Genomic DNA, 18,839 nt, shown 5'->3' on the forward strand with positions numbered 1-18,839 from the left:
GATGGGAGACCAGGCAATGTGTTGTTGTTGTTGCATGTGGGAGCTGGTGGACACCATTGAGGTCCAGGGCGACCACATCTGCAGCAAATGTTGGCTGCTCAAGGAACTTCGGCTCAGAGTTGATGAGCTGGAGTCTGAGCTTCGGACACTGCGACACATTAGGGAGGGGGTGCGTTAGCTGGACACTAAGTTCCAGGAGGCAGTCACACCCACTAGAGTATTTACTTCCAATTTGGCCCATGGTCAGGGACAGGAGGGTGTGACTACAAGCAAGGCAGGTATTGGGATCCAGGAGGGAGTGGTGGAGGAGCCTCAGCCCTTGGCCTTGTCCAACAGGTACGAGATTATTACTCCCTGTGTGGACGAGGGCAGGGACTGCAGGGTGGATGAGCAACCTGACCACAGCACCGTGGTATGGGGGGCCATTCAAGTGGGGGGAGTAAAAGGAAATATTGTAGTGATTGGGGACAGTATAGTTAGGGGGATAGACACTGTTCTCTGCAGCCGAGAGCGAGAGTCCCAAAGGCTGTGTTGCCTGCCCAGTACCAGGGTTAAGGACATCTCCTCTGGGCTGGAGAGAAACTTGGAGTGGGAGGGGGGGGATCCAGCTGTCATGGTCCACGTAGGCACCAATGACATAGGTAGGACAAAGAAAGAGGTTCTGCTGACAGAGTATGAGCAGCTAGGGGCTAAATTAAAAAGCAGAACCACAAAGGTAATAATCTCTGGATTACTACCTGAGCCATGAGTGAATTTGCATAGAGTAAATATGATCAGAGAAATGAACGAGTGGCTCAAAGACTGGTGTGGGAGAAATGGGTTTCGATTTGTGGGGCACTGGCACCAGTATTGGGATAAGAGGGAGCTGTTCCGTTTGGACGGGTTTCACTTGAACCATGCTGGGGCTAGAATCCTGGCGAATCGAATAACTAGGGCTGTAGAGAGGGCTTTAAACTAAATAGTGGGGGGGAGGATCCAGGTGAGCGGGAATTAAAAAAGTCAATGATAAATGAGAAAGCAATAGAGCAGGATAGAGATGGGGGAAATAAAAACCAGAGTGTGACAGGAAGGGACAGAATGTTTAAAAATAAGAGTGCAAGAGAAAATGGGGCCAAAACAAGGACAAATGGTAAAAAGACAAAGTTAAAAACTCTATATCTGAATGCACACAGCATTCATAACAAGATAGATGAATTGACGGCACAAATAGATACAAATGGGTATGATCTGATCGCCATTACAGAGACGTGGTTACAAGGTGATCAGGGCTGGGAACTGAATATTCCAGGGTATTTGACAATTTGGAAGGATAGACAGAAAGGAAAGGGAGGTGGGGTGGCTTTGTTGGTAAAGGATGGGATCAGTGCAGTGGTGAGAAGTGATATTGGCTCAGAAGATCAAGATATAGAATCGATTTGGGTGGAGATAAAAATTAATAAAGGGAAAAAGTCTCTGGTGGGTGTAATCCACAGGCCCCCGAACAGTAGAAATACTGTTGGACAGAGTATAAATCAACAAATAATAGAGGCCTGTAAAAAAGGTACGATAATAATCATGGGTGATTTTAATCTCCATATTGATTGGACAAATCAAATTGGCCATGGTAGCCTTGAGGAGGAGTTCATAGAGTGTATCTGGGATGGTTTCCTAGAACAGTAGGTAATGGAACCAACCAGGGAGCAGGCTATCTTGGATCTGGTACTGTGTAATGAGACAGAATTAATAAATGATCTCATAGTAAAGGATCCTCTAGGAAAGAGTGATCATAGCATGGTTGAATTTCAAATTCAGTTGGAGGGTGAGAAAGTTGTATCTCAAACCAGTGCCCTGATCTTAAACAAAGGCAATTACAATGGCATGAGGGCAGAACTGGCTAAAGTGAAATGGAAAAATAAATTACAGGGTAAGACAGTTGAAATGCAGTGGCCGACATTTAAGGAGATATTTCATAACTCTCAACAAAAATATATTCCAGTGAGAAAGAAAGATTTTAAGAGAGGGGAGCACTATCCGTGGCTAACTAAGGAAGTAAAGGATGGTATCAAATTGAAAATGAAGGCATGCAATATTGCCAAGATTGGTGGGAGACCAGAGGATTGGGAAATTTTTAAAAACCAGCATAGGATGACTAAAAAAAATAAAGAGAGAGAAGATGAATTATGAGAGTAAACTGACCAGAAACATTAAAACAAATAGTAAGAGCTTCTACAGGTATATAAAAAGGAAGAGGGTAGCTAAAGTAAATGTTGGTCCCTTAGAGGATGAGACTGGGGAATGAATAATCACAGATCACAGAAACCCCACAGTGCAGATAGAGGCCATTTCGGCCCATCGAGCCTGCACCGACACATATCCCACCCGATCCCCGTAACCCCTACACCAACACATATCCCACCCTATCCCTGTAACCCCACGTATTTAATCCCCCTAACACTAAGGGTCAATTTATCATAGCCAATCAACCTAACCCGCACATCTTTGGACTGTGGGAGGAAACCGGAGCACCCGGAGAAAACCCACGCAAACACGGGGAGAATGTGCAAACTCCACACAGACAGTCGCCCGAGGCCGGATTCGAACCCGGGTCTCTGGTGCTGTGAGGCAACAGTGCTAACCACTATGCCACTGTGCTGCCCATCGTCGATTGACTTTTACTGGAAATGTCAGAGACTCTGAACAAATATTTTGTATCTGTCTTCATGGTAGAAGACACTAACAACACCCCAATAATGGATAATCAAGGGGCCACAGGGAGAGGGAGCTAAAGGCAATCACTATCACTACTTGGTAAAATAATGGGGCTAAAAGATGACAAGTCCCCTGGACCAGATGGCCTGCATCCCAGGGTCTTAAAATAAGTGGCTGCAGAGGTAGTGGATGCATTGGTTGCAATATACCAAAATTCCCTGGACTCTGGAGAGGTCCCAGCGGATTGGAAAACCACAAATGTAACACCCCTATTTAAGAAAGGAGGGAGACAGAAAGCAGGAAACTATAGACCAGTTAGCCTAACATCTGTCATTGGGAAAATGCTGGAGTCCTTCATTAAGGAAGCAGTAGCATGGCATTTGGAAAATCATAATGCTGTCAAGCAGAGTCAGCATGGTTTTATGAAAGGGAAATCATGTTTAACAAATTTGCTGGAGTTCTTTGAGGAGGTAACAAGTAGGGTGGACAAAGGTGAGCCAGTGGATGTGGTGTATTTGGATTTCCAGAAGGCATTCGATAAGGTGCCACATAAAAGGTTACTGCATAAGATAAGAGCTCACGGAATTGGAGGTAATAAATTAGCATGGATAGAGAATTGGCTAACTGACAGAAAGCAGAGAGTCGGGATAAATGGGTCATTTTCCGGTTGGCAAAAGGTAACTAGTGGGGTGCCACAGGGATCCGTGCTGGGACCTCAACTATTTACAATCTATATTAATGATTGGATGAAAGGACCGAGTGTAATGTAGCCAAGTTTGCGGATGATACAAAGATGGGTGGGAAAGCAAGTTGTGCAGAGGACTCAAAGAATCTGCAAAGGGATATAGGCAGGATAAGTGAATGGGCAAAAATTTGACAGATGGAGTATAATGTGAGAAAGTGCGAGGTTATACACTTTGGCAGGAAAAAGAAAAAAGAAAATTATGATTTAAATGGAAAGAGATTACAAAATGCTACAGTTCAGAGGGACCTGGGGGTCCTTGTGCATGAAACACAAAAAGTTAGCATCAAAAAGGCAAATGGAATGTTGGCCTTTATTTCAAAGGGATTGGAGTATAAAAGCAGGGAAGTCCTGCTACAACTGTACAGGGTATTGGTGAGACCACTCCTTGAGTACTGCGTACAGTTTTGGTCTCCTTATTTAAGGAAGGCTATACAGTACTTGCATTGGAGGCATTTCAGAGACGATTCAGTAGGTTAATTCCAGAGATGAGGGGGGTTGCCTTATGAGGAAAGGTTGAGCAGGCTGGGCCTATACTCATTGGAATTTAGAAGAATGAGAGGTGATCTTATTGAAACATATGAGATACTGAGGGGCTCAACAAGGTAGATGCAGAGAGGGTGTTTCCTTTCGTAGGGAAATCTAGAATGCGGGGGCAGAGTTTTACAATAAAGGGTCGCCCTTTTAGAACTGAGATGAGGTAGAATTTCTTCTCTCAGAGGGTCATAAATCTGTGGAATTCTCTGCCCCAGGGAGCTGCGGAGGCTGGGTCATTAAATACATTTAAGGTGGAGATAGACAGATTTTTGCAAGATAAAGGAGTGAAGGGTTATGGGGAGCGGGCGGGGAAGTGGCTTTGAGCCCAAGATCAGCCATGATCTTATTGAATGGCGGAGCAGGCTCGAGGGGCCAAGTGGCCTATTCCTGCTCCTATTTCTTATGTTCTTATGTTCTTAAAAGTTGGAGAATTAGCGGCAGGCGCTAATGCTTTAGACTGCATGGAGAATTCATTCTCACTGTTCAAATAAATGATTGGAGCGCTAATTAAAGTCTTAAAGGCCTAGCTCATTGGCGTTACACTTGAATGATGGGCCAATATCAGGTGCAGTCTAATCACAACTCATCATTGTCGCAGGATTTTCCCAGTACTTAAAGGGGAGGTTCATTGATACTGCAGCACCTCATTCTCAGCATTGTTGGCTGTGCAGCTGCCTCAGCAAGGAGAAGCACAACAAGGAGAAGGAGTCGGAGGACTGAAGCAGGTGTGCTCATGGCCGATCCACCTCACTCGGGTGGTCAGGGTGATTGAATGCTTCAACAAATGCTACATACCACAAGCTTCACACACTGCCCAAAGCACCACACCCCCAGCACTCACCCACCAACAATCTCTACCTACAAACTCTCACACCCACATCTCACACCTTACACACAATGACAGTTATTCAACTATGGCCGGCACAAGGGTAATTAGTTATTAGAATTGATGTGATATGTTTATGCATAAATTTATTAATGGAGTTTGCAATATTTTGTGGTCTCTCTCATTTCACCTTTGCGCCCAGGAGGACGCTGTGATATGGCATGACACAGGGATGGTATGATGGGGATGTGGTGAGCAAAAGGGATCTGGGGTTTAAGCCATCCTGGCGTGAGGCTGGAGGTCTGTTTGGAGGAGGTGGCAGAGTTCTGTGACCACCACCTTGGTGATGCGGAGCCGTTTAATACACTGCTTCTCACTTAATTGAAGGTAGGAGAAATGCTGTTGGAATACCCTCGGAGGGTAAGGCCTCCTGGTGAGAGCCTTGATGTCCCTCCTCATCCCTCTGCGCACATGTTCCTGTATTTCTCGTTGCCTCCGCTCCCTGCACCGTAGATCCTTGAAGGCCAATACAGCCCCATTAATGTTGCCAAGTGTAGCAGTTTGAATCTTTGAACAATAAATGTAGCTACTTTGTAGTTGCCATAAGACTGATGATACAAAAGAAGCTTGAAATTACCCATAGAAACTGTTGGAGTGGGTGAAACTGACAAGAAACCACTGAAACTAACCTACTCTGACAGCTGGGAATGATTACTGTGGATGCCTTTAAATAATGTCACTGGAGCTGGCTTCTTGGAGCTGCACGCCAGCTCTCTCTGTCGCTGTCTGGTCGAGATGCTATGGTAAGTGGCGACAATCAATTTTCCAGATCGGGCGGCCAGTGAGTGTTGCACGCTCACTGACGTCATGATCTGCCTGGCATTGAAGTCGTTGCCGGTATCTCGTGCCAGCGGCGCAATGGGGGGGAGCCAGATTTGCCATGCAGCAGTGGATTCGCCTCATCCCAGCGCTACTGCATCAGCACCCCATCACCGCCATCTGCTGGCGCTAACGGGAGGTGCTAAGGTACCCCATTAAGTTCCCATTCCTCCCCTTGTTTGAGCCAGGTCTCTGTTATTGCCACCATATCATAATCCCATGTGGCTACTTGTGCCTGCAGCTCACCAACCTTCTTTACGCACATGCACTCTAAACCCATCTTAGTCTGCCTCACATTTCCCCCTGCCTGATCCCTCCTATTTCTGAATTACACTTTATTCTAATGCTGTTTGCCTCTCCAAGTCCTCTGTGCACCTTGTATCTCCTCTCGAATGCTTCCCCCTGCCAAATTAGTTTAAACCCTCCTCCAAAGCACTGGTTAACATCCATGTGAGGACATTCATCCCAGCTCTGTTGAAGTGCATCTCATCTATCTTGTACAGGTTCGCCTGCCCCACAACTGGTCCCAATGTCCCAGGAATCTGAAGCCCTCCCTCCTGCACCATTTCTCCAGTCACACATTTACCCGTCTTACCTTACTGCTCCTATACTCACTAGCATGTGGCACTGGGAGTAATCCAGAGATTACTACCTTTGAGATCCTGTTCTTTAACTTCTTCCCTAGCTCCTGAAACTCTGTCTATTGGACCTCAACCCATTTCCTACCTACGTCATTGGTTTCAACAGGGATCACGACTTCTGGCTGTTCCCCTTCCCCATGAAAAATGTTCTGCACCTTTTGAGTGATGTCCTCTACCCTGGCACCAGGGTGGTAACACACCATGCAAGATTCATGTCGGCGGTTTCAGAAATGCCTGTCTATCCCCCTGACTATCGAACCCCCTATGACCACTGCATTTCTACATTTTGCTGTGCCCTCCTCTGCAGTCATTTACTGTGGATGTGCACTAAACTGCACTTCCTCGAGGTGGTGTCACCCTCAGCACTGAAAACCAGTTTGAGAGTGCCACACTCCCGGATGATTCCTGCACTGCCTGCCTCTTCCTACCCTGCCGAATGGCCACCCACTTACCCATATCCTTATGAACTCTTTGTAGCTGCGGGGTGACCACCTCCTGGAAAGGTCACTCCAGGAAATTCTCTACCTCGTGTATGCCCTACAGTAACTCAGGCCACCCCTCAAGCTTAGAAACCCTGAGTTCGAGCAAATGGAGGCACTCCCTGCACATGTTGTTATCCAGGACACATGAAGTGTCCTGGAGTTCGCACGTGGAACAGGAATTGCAGACAACAGGTCTAAGCTAAGTGGTATTGATATTGGTAGACTGAGACCTATTTATTGCAAAATTGGAAGCAAAATCCCACTCATCGCACAGTAATCTGGCTGAATCATGTGTTCTGAACCAGGATCTGCATAGGTCATGCCCACCTTGATAGATGCCAATTTCAACAAGTCACACGTGCGCCACTACAAACTGCCACAGACTGAATCCCTTCTTTACTGGCTGCCGTAGTATAAAGTCTAGTCATTTCTAGGCTGCAATCAACTAGCTTGTTTTGTTAAGATTCAGGGAATTGATTGTATTCACTTACAATCCTCCTGAACTCTCTTTAGCTGGAAAGACCGCTCCAGGAAATGTGTAGCCTCCTGTATGCCCTAGAGTGACTCCAGCCACTTCAGTTGTGAAGAGGATGTGCAGAGGCTTCAAGGAGATCTCGACAGGCTCAGTGAGTGGGCAAGAACATGGCAGATGGAATATAAAGTGCATAAATGTGAAGTTATCCACTTTGGTAGAAAAAAACAGAAAGGCAGAGTATTTCCTAAATGGTGAAAGATTGGGGAATGCAGATGCTCAAAGGGACCTGGGTGTCCTTGTACATGAGTCACTGAAAGTGAATGTGCAGGTGCAGCAAGCCATTAGGAAGGCAAATGGTATGCTGGCCTTCATTACAAGAGGATTTGAGTACAGGAGTAAAGAAGCCTTACTCCAATTATATAGGGCCTTGGTGAGACCACACCTGGAGTACTGTGTACAATTCTGGTCTCCTTACCTAAGGAAGGATATACTTGCCATAGAGAGAGTGCAACGAAGGTTCACGAGATTGATTCCTGGGATGGCGGGACTGTGGTATGAGAAGAGATTGAGTAAACTAGGCTTGTATTCTCTTGAATTCAGAAGAATGAGAGGGGACCTCATTGAAGCATACAAAATTATTACAGGGCTTTATGGGGTGGATGCTGGGAGAATGTTTCCCTTGGCTGGGGAGTCTAGAACCAGGGGCCACAGCCTCAGGATAAAGGTAGGCCATTCAGGACTGAGATGAGAAGAAATTTCTTCACACAGAGGGGGGTGAATCTTTGGAATTCTCTACTCCAGAGGGCTGTGGAGGCTCAGTCATTGGGTATATTCAAAATAGAAGTCGATAAATTTCTGACTAATAAGGGCATCAAGGGATATGGCGACAGGGCCGGTGAATGGAGTTGAGGCAGAAGATCAGCCATGATCTCATTGAATGGTGGAGCAGACTCGAAGGACCGAGTGGCCTAATCCTGCTCCTATTTCTTATGTCTTATGCTCTTCAACAACACCAACTCACTCTATCTCAGAGCTGTCCTGGTCCACAGTTCCATTTCATCCTTCGTCTTCATCCGTGCTTTAACAAAAAACTTTTTTTCTCCTTTTTCAGGTGTAAAGGTCCGCGAGCTTCAACAACTCTTGGATACCAATGCCCCTCCGGATCCTCCTTCCCCTTCACTTTCCTCTGATCCCATTTCTCCTTCCAATCTCACCCCTTGCTGCATTTTCACTATCCACTCTGGCCTTCCCCTCTCTGACCCTGAATGATCAGTTCTCAGCAAAGGCCTCAGCTTCATCCCCTTGTGCCCCCGCCTCAATGAATTTTGAGCTTGGCTCAATGCTGAGCACTTCTGTCACCTTTGACTCCACACCCACTTCTTTGGCCAGGAGTCTTCCCCCCTCAGAGTGGGGAAAACTCCTGTCTTCAGAATGTCATCAGAATTCTTGTTCAACCTGGGCCCTCCCTCTGGCCCATTTCCATCTCTGTCACCTCCTCTCCCCTTTCAGCATTCCGAAGAAACCGTTCCCTCTGCGACACCCCGATCCACTCTTGAATCACCCCCAACATTCACTTCCCATCCCATGGCGCCTTCCCATGCAAGCGCGAGAGATGCAACACCTGCCCTTTTACCTTGTCCCTCCCCACCGTCCAGGGCCCCAAACACTCCTTCCAGGTGAAACAGCAATTTATTTATACTTCTTACAATCTAGTATACTGCATTCGCTGCTCACAGTGCGGTCTCCTCTACAGTGCGGAGACCAAACACAGATTGGTTGACCGCTTTGCGGAACACCTCCGGTCAGTTCACAAACGTGACCCTGAGCTTCTGGTCGCTTTATTCTCCGCCCCACTCCCACTCTGACTTCACTGTCCTCAACCTCCTACATTGTTTTGATGAAGCTCAATGGATGCTCGAGTAACAGCACCTCATCTTTCAATTAGGCACTTTACAGCCTTCTGGACTTAACATTGAGTTCAACAAATTCAGACCATAACCACTGCTCCCATTTTTTTAGACAGCAGGTTCTGGTAATGATTCTGCTTTTGTCATTTCCTGCTCCTCTAGATCCATCTTTTGTTTCTTTACCTGTTCCATTCCCACCCTGTTTGGCCTTGCACCATCATCCCTTTTGTCATTTAATCACTCCTGCCTTCCACCCTATCACAGACCTTCCCTTTTTTCATTCCTCCCCTCCCCGCTTTCTCTGCCTCTGTACTTGCTTAAAATCTGTTACATCTCTAACTTTTTCCAGTTCTGATGAAAGGTCATCAACCTGAAGCGTTAACTCTGTTTCTCTCTCCAAAGATGCTGCCTGACCTGCTGAGTATTTCCAGCATTTTCTGTTTTTATTTATAATTGATTGTATCTATTTGGGAGCTGTCTAACAATGTTATATCAGACATAAATTTAAAGAGTGTTTACTCTCCTTACGTGTAGGTGGTGCCTGACTACCACTAAAGGATTTTGTATGTTAATGCCTGCTTCTTTTTGAGTAGTCATGATTTATGCATTCTGTACCAATCCAATGTCACCAAGCCCTTCCAAGAGGAAAGCAGGCATGATGCGTGACTGCTGAGAAATATGGGCTATGCACTGTTACCATGGTTTGTAACTCTGCAGAATCTGCACATTGACTGAACTATGAACAGCAGATTGACTGAACTAAGAATCAACCCCCTGATCCAGGCCCGACAGGATATTTATTACACATTTCAGGTTCCTGGACTGCTTTGGTGACTGCCTCATTTTTGCCCCTGAAAAGGTGGCTAAAGTATTGAAGTGTGTTGCATGCTCCACAATACTGGCATTGTTAGAGGCATCAGCATCCAGTTCACTAATAACCAGTTTACATCTCCGTTACTGAGCCTGTTAGCTGCAGTGGTTGGTACTTCTACATCAGACCTCCAGACTGGAGATGTTTTCCTTCACGAGATTATCCTTCAAGATCTGGAATGCAGGTCTTTTCAGAGCATTTAAACCCTTGCCGCACTGCTCCACCTGGAGCCAAATGAAGCACATGCATCACATATGGTCTACCATGAGGCTGATTTAGCAGCGCCTGGTCTCCAATCGTCTTGGATCCCCTCGCCATTGAATCAAGGCCTTGCTCTGTCAAGCCCATGTGGTAGCTGGTGTGCAACGGCTACCCAACAATAAAAGAATTCACGCACAGGCATCTTCCACCCTTTAAAATGTAGTTCGGGACCTGGAACGTCAGGACCCTCATGGACAACCCCAACAGCAACAGACTGGAACGCCGTACTGCTATCGTTGCCCGGAAGCTCAGACATTTCGACATAGACATCACCGCCCTAAGGGAGACCTGGCGGGCAGGGGAAGGCCAGCTCAATGAGCACCTTCTTCTGGAAAGGCAAACCTGAAGAAGAATGCTGCCTCCATGGAGTAGGCTTCGCCATAAAAAATGAGCTAGTTGGACGTCTCAGAGACTCCCCTTGTAGAATAAACAAATGCCTCATGACTCTTCGGCTCACCTTAGCCCTGAGCCAGTGCACTACGGTCATCAGTGCGTACGCCCCAACACTGGAAGCCACAGGCAAAACCAAAGAGGAATTCTACTCCAGCCTCGAACAATCCCTGTCCCGAGTCCCAATGGGCGAGAAGCTGATCCTCCTTGGCGGCTTTAACACTAGAGTTGAAAAGGACACAGACCTCTGAGGAGGTGTGATCGGCAGAGAGGGGGTAGGGAAAGCCAACTCCAACGGTACCCTCCTCCTGACGAAATGCTTAGACATGGCCTTGTCATAACCAACACCATGTTCCATCAGAGGGACAAGTACAAGGCTTCATGGCAACACCCTCGCTCCAAGCACTGGCATCTGCTGGACTATGTCATCGTCCGAGCGAGGGAAGGCAAGGACGACCGCATCACCCACGCCATGACAGGAGCTGACGACTGCTGGATAGAACACTGCCTAATCCGCTCTGTTAGCTCCATCAATGTAGCCCCAAAACAGCGGCGGCAATAGAAACAATGCCGCAGGAAAATCAATGCTGGAGCACTCAAAGACCCTGCTAAGAAAGCCATATTCAGCCTACGCCTCACAACCAACCTGGCGACTCCCAGTGATTCAGAGACACATAGTGTCCACAGCGCCTGGTCTGCACTCAAGGCCTCCATAATCAGTACCTGTGAAGAGACGCTCAGTCACTCGACCAGGAAACACCAAGACTGGTTCGATGAGAATGACCAGGAGTTCCAGGAGCTAATAAGCCGCAACGCAAGGCATTCCTGATCTGGAAACAGCAACAGAACTCGAGAGCAAGAAAGCAGCTCTACAGACGCCTGAAGGCCGAGGTCCAACAAAAAACTCGTGACCTAAAGAACAGATGGTGGGTGGAGAAAGCGCAGGAGATCCAGCAGCTAGCCAACAACCATGACGTGCGTAGATTCTTTAGCGCAGTCAAGACCACCTATGGCCCAAGCACCCAAGGTCCTACCCCACTGTGGGCCAAGAACAGAGAGGTACTCATCAAGGGCAGGGAGGCAGTCAGTGCCCGCTGGAAGGAGCACTTCAAAGCTCTCCTTAACTGAGACTCTGTCTTCGATGCAAGTGTCCTCAACTCCATCCCGCAGCATGTTACCCACCACCACCTCAGCACAACCCCAGCCTGGCATGAGGTTGAAAAGGCCATCCAACAACTGAAGAACAACAAGGCCTCAGGAGCAGATGGAATCCCTGCCGAGGCACTAAAGCATGGTGGAGAAGCACTATTGGCATGAATACATGAACTCGTTTCTCTTATCTGGAAGGAGGAGAGCATGCCAGGGGATCTCAGAGATGCCGTAATCATGACCATGTTCAAGAAAGGTGACAAGTCCGATTGCGTTAATTACAGAGGAGTTTCCCTGCTGTCTGCCACAGGGAAAGTCATCACAAGAATCCTCCTCAATCGCCTTCTCCCAGTGGCTGAAGAGCTCCTCCCAGAGTCGCAATGCAGATACCGCCCACTAAGGGGCACAATGGACATGATCTTCACCGCGCGTCAAATACAAGAGAAATGTAGGGAATAGCACCAATCGCTGTACATGGCCTTCTTTGACCTCACAAAGGCCTTCGACGCTGTCAACCGTGAGGGACTATGGAGTGTCCTCATGGTCTACAGAGCAGCAGTGATACCCGCCCTGCTGTATGCTTCAGAGACATGGACCATGTACAGCAGGCACCTCAAAGCACTGGAGAGGTACCACCAATGCTGCCTCCGCAGGATCCTGCAAATCCATTGGCAGCATAGGCGCACCAACGTCAGTGTTCTCGCTCAGGCCAACATCCCCAGCGTCGAAGCTTTGACCACGCTCCATCAGCTCCAATGGAGGGGTCACATTGTCTGCATGCCCGATATGAGACTCCCAAAACAAGCGCTCTAATCGGAGCTCTGGCATGGCAGGAGAGCCCCAGGTGGGCAGAGGAAACGCTTCAAGGACACCCTCAAAGTCGCCTTGAAAAAGTGCAATATCCCCTCCGACATCTGGGAATCCCTGGCCAAAGACCGCTCAAAGTGGAGGAGAAGCAGCCGGGAAGGCACCGAACACCTCGAATCTCTTCGCTGGGAGCAAGCGCAAGCAGCACAAGGAGCGCACGTCAACACAAGGACCCCACCCACCCATCGTCAACCATCGTTTGCCCCACCTGTGTAGCTTTCAAAAGCTCTTATAATAATTTGTCCGTGACTACACAAACCACTCTGGGTCCAGGTATATTGTGTATCAGTAAAACAGTCCATGACTACATAAACCACTCTGGGTCCAGGTATATTGTGTATCAGTAAAACAGTCCGTGACTACACAAACCACTCTGGGTCCAGGTATATTGTGTATCAGTAAAACAGTCCGTGACTACATAAACCACTCCGGGTACAGGTATATTGTGTATCAGTAAAACAGTCCGTGACTACATAAACCACTCTGGGTCCAGGTATATTGTGTATCAGTAAAACAGTCCGTAACTGCATAAACCACTCTGGGTCCAGGTATATTGTGTATCAGTAAAACAGTCCATGACTACACAAACCACTCTGGGTCCAGGTATATTGTGTATCAGTAAAAAAGTCCGTGACTACACAAACCACTCTGGGTCCAGGTATATTGTGTATCAGTAAAACAGTCCGTGACTACACAAACCACTCTGGGTCCAGGTATATTGTGTATCAGTAAAACAGTCCGTGACTACACAAACCACTCCGGGTACAGGTATATTGTGTATCAGTAAAACAGTCCGTGACTACATAAACCACTCTGGGTCCAGGTATATTGTATATCAGTAAAACAGTCCATAACTGCATAAACCACTCTGGGTCCATTGTGTATCAGTAAAACAGTCCGTGACTACACAAACCACTCTGGGTCCAGATATATTGCGTATCAGTAAAACAGTCCGTGACTACACAAACCACTCTGGGTACAGGTATATTGTGTATAAGTAAAACAGTCCGTGACTACACCAACCACTCTGGGTACAGGTATATTGTGTATCAGTAAAACAGTCCGTGACTACACAAACCACTCTGGGTACAGGTATATTGTGTATAAGTAAAACAGTTCGTGACTACACAAACCACTCTGGGTACAGGTATATTGTGTATAAGTAAAACAAGTTTATTAAGCATTAAACATCCAGGACAAAGAAGTAAAACTTAAAAAGAAGATAGTCACAGTCTGTTTGTTCGAACCCGGGCGTTCCTTCCGAGTGACTGCGGCACAGTCTCCTGATGTATCTTGCTGTGTTCTGTTGCACGAAGCTCACTTCCTTGGGCTCTTGCTGTGTTATGTTGACTGAAGCTCCTATCAATCTCTGGTTACACAGTGCGCTGCTTTCGATGTTCAAAACCTATGCCTTTATACCCTTTTTCCTCTCGTTTTGCCTATGTGGCAGTAATTAACCCTCTGACACCTGGTAAAAAGTCTTGCTTCCCTCGTTAGCCATCTTATGACCTTGTTGATCCCACTAGGTTTTTCTCTATACATAACAAAGTACCCTTATTTTAGATGTTCACTTTTCACAGAACATTTCCTGGAATGTTTTCTAAACAGTCTGTCCATCCTATAGCAGTACCACTGAGGGATGTCTCCAACTCCTATCTCTCTTTTCTAGTTTTGAACTCTTTAAGCATAATATTATCAAATTCCTCGTCTTCGCCAGTCTCCATGTTGATCCAGCACAACATTCCATTACTTCAGTAATTGAAAACACAGCAGTTTTTTAGTCAGGTTGGCATAATTTCCCATCCTGCTTTGCTCTCAGCCATTCACCATTTTATACAAGCTTTTAGGCTTTTATCATACAATTTCACATTATTATAATTCTTAACAATGTTTACTAAAACCTACAGGTACACCCTATCCTACACCTGTAACAGAGCCTGTAGGTCCCGCATTGGACTCATCAGTCACCTGAGAACTCATCTTTAGTGTGGAAGCAAGTCATCCTCGGTTCCGCGGGACTGCCTAAGAAGAGAAGAGAAGAAGACCATCCTTTGGTCAAAAACGTTCTCCGAGACTCGCTTCTTCAAACATGTCTGGAGAGAATTTCGAACAGCTGAGGCTCTGCTCAGCACCTCTAAACTTGTCTTGAGGATTGCTCTGGTGAGACTCCCTTAGCAATATCGCTGCCAACTTTTCTGAATAAACCCAGCTTCATTAACTCCATGGGTATGGGCAGTGAGCTGAGCTTCCCAAGTGTGAAACATTTTCCTGACCATCGCCTGGAAGTAATTCAACAATTTGTGCGAAAGTTCAAAGGTAAGGCAACACTTCACATGAAACTGCAGCTGCTTAACACCAGTGGGTGTTACAGATACAAATTCAATGGCTTTAGAAGAGTGACACTGGTCTTATTAGAAGTTGGGATTGACCAGATTTTGGGCACTACTTTTGATGCCAAGGGTTGAGAGATGGCTCCCAGGAAAGATTTCACGTGGAAAAGCATTAGCCTTAATAATCCAGAAAAATAGGGATATTAATACTCCTGAAACCAAAAGCAGCAAACAGATCTCATTGGTCTTGAAGCATAAGGATATATGGGGGGAAAAGTTGGGTTGCTTTGCGCCTCCTGTTAGCACGAAATTCAGCGGGAGGTTAGTGGCAGCGCTAACCGGTAGCACCCTGCAGCACTGTGCCGCCAGCGATGATGTCATCACCGTGCACAGCACCCCGCTCGTGCCTCGGCCGCGATCATCAGGAGTGCCCCCTGACTTACCACCAGACGCTATGTCCGACGGGGTCAGGGGGGCCTAGCTGCGGCCAGGGCGGTGCTACTTAAAGGCGAGGTGAGGGGCGGCCATTTTTGTTGCTAGCCACCTGCCAACACCTGCCTGCGCTCCCGTCCCTGGCCTCCTGAACAGTCACCCCCACAGAGTGTTGGCTGTACTCCAAGAGCCCGGTGATTCTCTTGAGTGCCGGGCTCTTTTGCTGGCACTCCCGATCCCCAGGGGCATAGCTGGGCCCCGGGTCACGCTGCGCAAGGCCCCTCTCCTTTAAGAAGGGAAGGAAGGCCTGCAATACCGCGGCGTGACGTGCCGCAGCTTCCCTCTTGGGGCTCTACCAGTCAAATTCCGGTGCAGGAGCACTAATTTTTCCATGGCACTAAAAGAAGCGCCTCATCGAGGTTAGTGCCCAAAATGGGGCGCTACTCAATTTTTGGCCCATGGTGTATATAGTCAGCCTGGTGGATTTGTGGCTCCTCCTCCGGGGTTTGGTCTGAAAGATTATTTTGATGGCGGACAGGACGAGTTCTTATTTTCATCTGATTGTGATACAACAGACCTATGAAGTTTTGAAGCTGCTACAAAGTGAAAACTAGACAAAAGATTAAAATCCTTCACTTCAATCAAGAAGTATTGAAATTATATCTGCGTACAGAGTATAAAGATCCTGGTCCTAGATTTTATTTTATATTGATCGAAATCTACATCTATTCAAAAAATCTCCACGGGCTTGGAGATTTGAGGAACAGTATGAGCTGTACGCTGACACAAATATACTCTAACTGCTATCATGGAAGAGTTAGAATACTAGCAGAAAGAGTTTAGAAATGTAAGTGTCCCTGGTTTGTAGCCTGTTGTCTGTAAGTCAGAATCATTGATGGCCGTACTAAAGAAAGAAAGACTTGATTACAGTGTATAGAACCTTTCATATCCTTGGGACATCCCAAAGTGCTTAACAGCCAATTAGTTACTTTTGAAGTGCAGTCACTTTTGTTTTGTAGGCAAATGTGGTTCCAGAGGGAAAAGTCTATTTTCCCACTGCCTTGGAATAATTGGAGGCGGTGGGGGGACCATGGGGGAAATTTTAACCCCAAAAAACAGGTAGGTTGGGGTCGGGTGGGAGGTTAAAGAGTTTAAGAAACTGAAGCCTGACTCCAACCCGCCCACTTCCGGTTTTAACGGAGGCGGGACAGTGGGCGGGCAGTCAATCCGCTTCCAGGAGGCGGGTTGTCCATTTAAATATTATAATGAGGCTCCATGCAATTACAAATTTAACACTGGCGGTCAGCTTTCCCAGGCCTCGGGGAACCCACCAGCTAAAGGAAGGCGAGGACTGTGGATCCAGGAGGTAAGTGCCTCACACACCCCCCACGATCGGACACCCCTCGAGGCATCCAACCTCTCCCCACGAGGCCTCCGATCTCCCCCCGCTACCCGACCTCTCCCCCCACGAGGCCTCCGATTTCCCCCTCCGTCCTCTCCCCTCCAGCACCCGATCACCTTCCCGGCCACCCCCTCCAGCCCCGATGCTCCTCCAGCCTCAAAACACAACCCACAATGCTCCCCCGACCCCCAACCACTACCCTCCCCAATGCTCCTCTGGCTCCCAGGTCTCGACCACCCCACTGCACCCCCCTGCCCACTCCCCAGATGCTCCTCCAGCTCCCGACACCCCCTTCCCACCGATGCTCCTCTGGCTCCCTCCCCCCCTGTGGCTCCCGACCACTCCCACCGCCCCCCGCCCCCCGATCCCTCCCTCCCTCCTCTCTGTGGCCTAATGTCACAGGCCTACCTGCAGCCAGCCTCTCCATCTGGCTGGCTGCGGGTAGGAAACAGCTTTCAAATGCTAATCAGGTTCTCCTCGGTTTCCCGACCGCTTTTTAGCCAACCCTCCCCCTACCTACCGCGGTCCCGACCCACCTCCAGATTAAAATTCCGGCCCAGGTTTTCACCATTTCATTAACCATTGATTACAAATAGCCATCAATAGCCAACTGGAGGCATCTCTCTTTTTCCTCAGGTGAGCTGCCAATTAATCATTGTTTACTGCCACTACCTAACAGAAAATAAAGAGTCACGGCTGACAAAAGGCTACTTTATCTATCTAAATTCTCTCCTCTGCTATCCTAACACTTCCATGATAATATTCACTCTCCTTTTATACATTCCTAAAGGTTCTGCCTCTACTGCCACTCCTGGGAGATCATTTTAAACATTCATCACTCTTTAAGGAAGAAAGTTCTTCTCACACTTTAAGTGATTTGGAAGGAGAGCATTCTGAAAGCTTTTTGGCAACTGCTCAAGAGCAGTTGTCATCTTTAGTCGAACTTCACAAGTCTTCAGTTAAGAGCTGATTATACAGTTGTTTGAAATGAATCCAGCTGAAAACCCAGTGCTGTCAGCTTTTTTATTCCAACGTCTGTTTATCTTTCTGCTGAGAAATATAATAGGCAGAGAACCGTTGCTAACTCCAATTTAGCTTACCTTCAAATCTGTAATTTGGCTTGGCACCATTTGTTGGAAGATAATTCTCAATAATAGCAACTCACGAGGAAAAATCTAACTGAGTTGCTGAGTCAAATGATGCATCTCAGGGCTGTCAAATATTGATGATTATAATCAACGGGCTTGCTTTGATCGGCCAAGTGTTGGGTTAAAGGTGTAATGAGAGGTATTCTTTTATGTGCATTTAACCAGTGCTGTTCTCTGTTAAAGTAAAGCTGTAAACTTAAGATTACATAGAACTACATATAAATTACAATGTGGAAACAACAACAACAACTTGTATTTATATAGCAGCTTTAACATGGTAAAACGCTCCAAGGCGCTTCACAGGAGTAGGTTAAGACGAAAAATTTGACACCAAGCCACATAAGGAGAAATTAGGGCAGGTGACCAAAAGCTTGGTCAAAGAGGTAGGTTTTAGGGAGCGTCTTAAAGGAGGAAAGAGAGGTGGAGAGGTTTAGGGAGGGAATTACAGAGCTTAGGGCCGAGGCAACAGAAGGCACGGCCACCAAAGGTTGAGCGATTATAATCGGGGCTGCTCAAGAGGGCAGAATTAGAGGAGCGCAGGTATCTCGGGGGGTTGTGGGGGCTGAAGGAGATTACAGAGATAGGAAGGGGCAAGGCCATGGAGGGATTTGAAAGCAAGGATGAGAATTTTGAAATCGAGGCGCTGCTTAACCGGGAGCCAATGTAGGTCAATGAGCACAGGGGAGATGGGTGAACAGGACTTGGTGCAAGTTAGGACACAGGCGGCAGAGTTTTGGATGACCTCAAGTTTACGTAGGGTGGAATGTGGGAGGCCAACCAGGAGTGTGTTGGAATAATCAAGTCTAGAGGTA

This window comes from Somniosus microcephalus, chromosome 16 (assembly GCF_052327205.1).
Source record: "Somniosus microcephalus isolate GS21.2 chromosome 16, FLI_Smic_1.0, whole genome shotgun sequence".
Lineage (NCBI taxonomy): Eukaryota > Metazoa > Chordata > Chondrichthyes > Squaliformes > Somniosidae > Somniosus > Somniosus microcephalus.